The 5,947-nt window shown below is 37.4% G+C and overlaps 1 non-coding gene across 1 annotated transcript; it reads left to right on the top strand.

The window, feature by feature from the left end:
• The first annotated feature begins 2,242 nt into the window (after nucleotides 1-2,242).
• On the top strand, nucleotides 2,243-2,348 carry LOC122039267. Its single transcript, XR_006128126.1, has one exon. It is a non-coding gene; the product is annotated as a small nucleolar RNA R71 (small nucleolar RNA).
• The last annotated feature ends 3,599 nt before the right edge of the window (nucleotides 2,349-5,947 follow it).

Below are 5,947 nucleotides of genomic sequence, written 5' to 3' on the forward strand. Positions count from 1 at the left end.
CTATATATGCTATATCTAGGTTTCGGACATCTAGATTTGGTAAGTTCATATTGCTTCTTGCTTCTCATTATGATAACCTTAAAATGCTCATGGAGTAAACCCACTTACGAAGATATACCTATTAATTATGTATGTTTTGGAATTAATGATAATATGCATGTTTGTTTCCTTGCGTTAATGTGTTAAGAGTAAGTAAGTGCATGTTCTGGGATGGTAGTATAGCCCAAGGGCCTACGCCTGGTGAGCGAGCCAGAATCAATTAGGCTATGTTCTAATATGGTAGTATGATCTAGGGACCTACGTCCGGTAAGCACGCCAGAATCAATTAAGTTACGTTCTGGAATGGTGGTATGATTTAGGGACTTACGCCCGATGAGCACGCTAGAATAAAGGGGGACTCTGGTTCTAAGTTCAAACCCCTACCAACCTAACGTTAGGATAGTTGTTTGATCAACAACTTATGTTATGGTACTGCTAAGTGCAACTAGACCATCACAATGATATGTTTATAAGTATGCACACCAATATGTTCAAGTCATCTTCACGTTTACGCTTATGACTATGTTATGTCTATGTCTATGTTTATTTATGTGGGGCTATGTATGCTCATATATGTTTGCACTATTATCTTATGCTTATGCCCAATGCTTGTGTTTTTTCAGGACAATTGCTAGAGGACCTAAGTCAGCTAGCATATGTTTTTTTCCTTAGTACAATAGGTTATAGATACTAACTATTGTCTAACATAGTTTTGAACATGTTGAGTCTCTCGACTCACAGATTTTAATGTTTTTTTTAGACAATGGAAAAATGAGTTGGGAAGCGTTGCCAGTGAGTTAGCTCGGGACAATGGCAACACAACTCGAAGACCTATAAGTTTAATTTCCGCATTTAGCTATGTTTTTTTTTCAAACTCTTTATGTAATTTTCTTTGAACTAAGAAATCATTATGGAAGTATAAGCAAGTGATGCCACAACTTTATTTACGTATTGTAGAAAAAAAAACTAGGGGTGTTACACTTACACTTTCTCCCAAATAACAAAAGGCCTTACCAATTGTAGTCGTGTATGTTTTACAAGGTATAGAAAAATTTTCTGGATCCTGGAGCTTAGGACATAGTGTATTCAGAATCAGTGCACTACACTCCTTGGTTAAGACAATTGTCTCATACCCATCCTTCTTTCTTGTGTTGGAGATAATTCCTTTTATGAACTTAGAGAACTTGGGCATTTGCTGCAATGCATTAATGAGAGGAATTTCAATGCAGAATTCTTTGACTTTTTCAAGATATTTATCAAACTCTATGTCTTTCTTTGCTTTTAAAATTCTTTAAGAGAAAGGAATTGGTATAACACTTCTTCTTGGTGGAGGCTCTTCAATCTCCACCTCCTCTTGAACAAGCACATTGTTAGAAGAGAAAGGAGAAGACTCTCCAATATGTTCAATTCCTTTGTTTTTAGCAAACACTTAGGGTTCTCCCAAGGTCCATCCGCTCCTTAGCTCAATTACATTGCAGTGTGCAATGAGATTTTGCTCAGGTTTTCCTGGTAAAGAGCCTTGTGTTCTCGAGGAAGAACTCATCACCTACACTACCTGATTATCAAGCACCTTCACATGTTTTTCAATGTTGTCCATCCTCATATTAAGTTGCTTGAAATTATTCTTCATTTCCACTTGGGTGGCTATTATTTCTTCAAGGATTTTCTCTAACCTTGAGGGTTGGTGATTCTGTTGATGCCTAGATGCTTACTCTTGGTGTTGGTTTTTTCTATAGGAGAAGTTTGGATGACTCCTCCATCCGAGAGTATAAGTGTTGGAGTACAGATTATTGGGTCTTGTGTTTAAATTGCTAATTGCATTAACTTGTTCAATCTGAGCCAATTGTGCAGTAATGGCTCCAAGATGATAAGCTTATATAGTGTCCTGTGTATCTCTACATACTTCGCACATTGTCACAATTACGTTAATCGGATTCACATTCATTGAATCAAATTTCTTCGTAAGAACATCCATCTTGGCCAATATTAAATTTAGAGCATCCACATAGTACTTTCCAGGAATTTTGATTGGGTTGCCACTACGTTGTAAGGCCCATTGATGATGGTTGAGTATCACACTTATAATTTCTTCGATTTCATCTAATTCTTTGTTCATTAATGCTCCACATGCTATAGAGTCTAAGGAAATTTTGTTTGATAATTGATAACATTGTATTAAGTGTGGATTACTATCCATTTCTCCAAACTATGGTGAGGGCATAATCTGAGTATGTCCTTGAATTTGTCCCAAGCTTAGTATAAAGATTCCCCCTCATTCTGTCTGAAGTCTGCTATGAGATTTCTCAACTGAGCTATTTTGCTTGGAGGAAGAATTTCTCCAAGAACACTTGTTCACATTGCTCCCAAGAGGTAATGCTATTTGCATGTAAAGAATTGAGCCAAGCCTTCACTCTATCCCTCAGAGAGAATCCAAATAATAACAATCTAACTACCTCTAAAGGAACCCCATTCATCTTCATCATACTGTAAATTTAATAAAAGATTTTCAAGTATTGATTTGGATCTTCTGTGAGTTCTTCCCCAAATTAATTTTGTTGTACCATTGATATAACCGCTAACTTGATCTTAAAATTGTTAGCTTCTACCGATGGTCTAGTGATATTAGACCTGAGACCTCTTGCATAGGGTGCATCATAGTCTTTCAATGGTTTGTTTACCATGGCTCTTCATTCTTGCTCTTCTTCTAATTGCTTTTATAGGATTCTTTTTCTTCTAAATGTCTTGTCAATCTTAGTATCAACAGGCAACAAATCTCCTGCAGTTGTTGACCTTTGCATACAAGAGCGGCAAGGGTGAGATTAAGTTTTATTTTTAAGAACTAAATGTAAAATTGAAAAATAGAATTTAAAAATAGAAAATTAAAATACAAAAATAAAAGAAAGAAATTGCAAGATATGTACAAAAAAAAGTGCAAAAGTTTTAGTCAAAAAGAAAAAAGTGTCTAGAGTAACTCAATTTCTAATCAACTAATGTTAATCTGAAACAGTCTCCAGCAATGGTGTCAAAAACATATTATCAATCCACAAGTACATGAAAAGTCGTCAAGTAATAAAAAAAAATATTGATCCTCAAGGATTGTTGATCAAGCACTAGTGACTTCGTAAAGCAACTTATCTAGATTGTCGAGTTGTTGAAATGTTTGTGGACTAGAGAGAGTGAGAGAGAGTAGGAGAGAAAGCTAGAGGAAGAGCAAGAGAGCTAGAGAGTGAGGAAGGTTGACTTGGGAAGACAGTCCTTGGACTTCGATTTCTTTGTAATGCTCATTTATATACTATGAGTAGCTAATTATCTATCCTCTATGTTTATGCCTTGTAGGGAGTCTAACTAAATGTCGGTACTATCCCACGACGGTCACACCAGAGTGTCTACCCCATTAACATTTAATGTTATTAAATAGAAGATGTAACATAGAAAGTCCAGTTAAAGGGGTACCCTCTGTCACAAGGGCTCCTCGGTCATGTAGTCTAAATTACTCAGATCACTTCCTAATACAGAATTGGAGAAGACCCATTAAGAACTAATTAGATCCTCTCTTGTAGAGAATTTGTCTCTATTTCAAGGCAATACATGAGATGCCCGGTTAAAGGGATACCCTCTGTTACTAAGGACCCCTGGTCATATAATCTCGTGCATTCTCTCTACGTTGCGACCAATCTACACATTTGTTCAATCAAACAAGACATATAAGCAATTAACATCACATACACATTCAATCAAATAAGAACAAGGTACACACATGTCATTAAAATGGAAAATTAGCATATTGATGTGTGCATTTCATATAGGTTTTTATCGTAGTTTGACACACATCCTATCCCATTTTATATGCATATATTTCATATTTTCATCTTGGTCTGCTTCTTTTTGTTACTTTTTATTCAGAGAACTGCTCTTTGTATGCTTTTATTGACAAGGACGTGAATTAGAGCGAAATTGGAAGAAGGAGATCAAGAAGTGAAGACCCCATAGCCTGATATAGGTGCCCGTGCACAGCAGCAAAGGTCATGCCCAACTCGATTTACTCACCATGGCCACCTATGTCTAGTTCTGCTACTCTACCATGACCATCCCATGTTAGTGGCAAGGGTCATGTCTTGTTCGAGTGTTTCACCACATGCGACCGTGCTCGACCCTACCTCTTTGCCACAGGCGCCCGTGCCCAGCGACATGGGTTGTGGCCGCTAGATCTAGTGCTTCCATGCCCGACACTGGTGTTCATGCCCAGTGGCATGACCTATGTCAGGCAACCACCTTCAGGGCCTATATAAGGGGACTCACCCAATTGGCTTGGGGATCTTTCGCTAGGAGCTCCGCCCCTTTCCTTGGACAAGCGTTCTCACCCTCTTGGGTGAACCCTAGAGCTTCCATATTCGCCAATCTGTCCATCTCCAAAGCAAAGAAGCATCCCAAAGACACCGACAAACTCCTCAATAAGCATTTTTTTTCTCCTTTATCATATTTGGGGTTGCAAGTATGTTTTATTTTATGTCTTTGGTTTGTAAATCATTTGAAATGGAGTAAATCTCTATATCTAGGATTTATAAAGTAGTTATGATGTGATGTGATGTGATGTATAAACTATGTATTTGAATATTTTCTTGTGCTATAATATGTTTATTAACATGTTTTATATATGTTGTCCTGTTGGTGCAGGGTGCACTAGAATTGAACCTGAGTTTTGATATTATCAAAGGTTTAAGTTAAGTCTTGTTGTGATTTGATAAATTAACTAAGTGTACAGGATGTTTATTCAACTGGAAAAGTCCTAGTCGCAGGTACGCAAGGAAGTCTTAGCAGATCATGAAAGCCAGGCAGGAAGTCTAGGTGGGTCTAGGACTTAACACTTGGCATATGGACTCGATATGTTTGGAGGACTTGATATCGAGGTGAAGCCCTGGTGAGTCGATTCAATGTTGAGCCGAAGTCCAAACAGGTCTGGAGGACCTGATGTTTGGAAGGTTGGTTTTGGTAAGCAATTGGAGAGGAGCGATGGGGAGGTCGTGTTCCGGGAAGGGGTAAACCCTAGGTCACTGATCCAACTGAAGAAACTGGAAGGTTTCCAAGTTGAGATCAAGACAGGTCTTACCGACTTTCTTATTTTATTTCATACTATGCTAACTCTATTTTGCAGAAATATTATTGTTATATCGATCTAACTCTATTTTGTAGAAACTGAAAGATCGATTGACTGAACCTAGCTAATGTGGTAGAGTTTAGATCATACAAAAGTAAACATGGAAGTTAGGAGGATCGATCGACCGAGCCTATTTTGGCATATGAAGTGGCAGATTCAAATCTTAGCGAAGAAGGAAAATAAGCGGATCGGTCGACTGATCAAGATTATCAGTTGATCGAATATTTAATGGCATTAATGACATGAAGATTAGATTTCGACGAAGAAGGAAAGCTAATTGATCAGTCAAGTAATAGGGAGATCGGTCCATCGAACAGATTAGTCAACCAAACATCTTCTTGGTCGATTGAACAAAGCTTATAAAAAGACCTTAAGATCTGAGCTGATGACACAACATTGTGAAAACTTCTTATCTTCTTCTTCTCTATTTATGTTGTTACTCTACACTTTCGTGAGCAAGCTATGACAACAAACAAGCTTCGATGATCTTCATATCAAATATTATTTGTGATCAATTTAAGTTTACCTTGCATAATTCTTGTAAAACTCTTGTACGAATTGCCTATTCTTTGAAGATTTCAAAAAGGAGATTTTTAGTGGATTACCTAATGGTGCAGTCAAGGATCGCGAGCCTTAGAGTAGAAGTCGACATAGGCTCAAAAGCAAGTAACCAAATGAATCACTTGTATTGTTTTTACTATTCTATTCGGCTGCTTACTTTAATAAAAGGAAAAGTTTTTTTTTAAAACAAAT

The sequence above is a fragment of the Zingiber officinale genome, chromosome 1A (genome assembly GCF_018446385.1).
Source record: "Zingiber officinale cultivar Zhangliang chromosome 1A, Zo_v1.1, whole genome shotgun sequence".
In the NCBI taxonomy this organism is placed as follows: domain Eukaryota; kingdom Viridiplantae; phylum Streptophyta; class Magnoliopsida; order Zingiberales; family Zingiberaceae; genus Zingiber; species Zingiber officinale.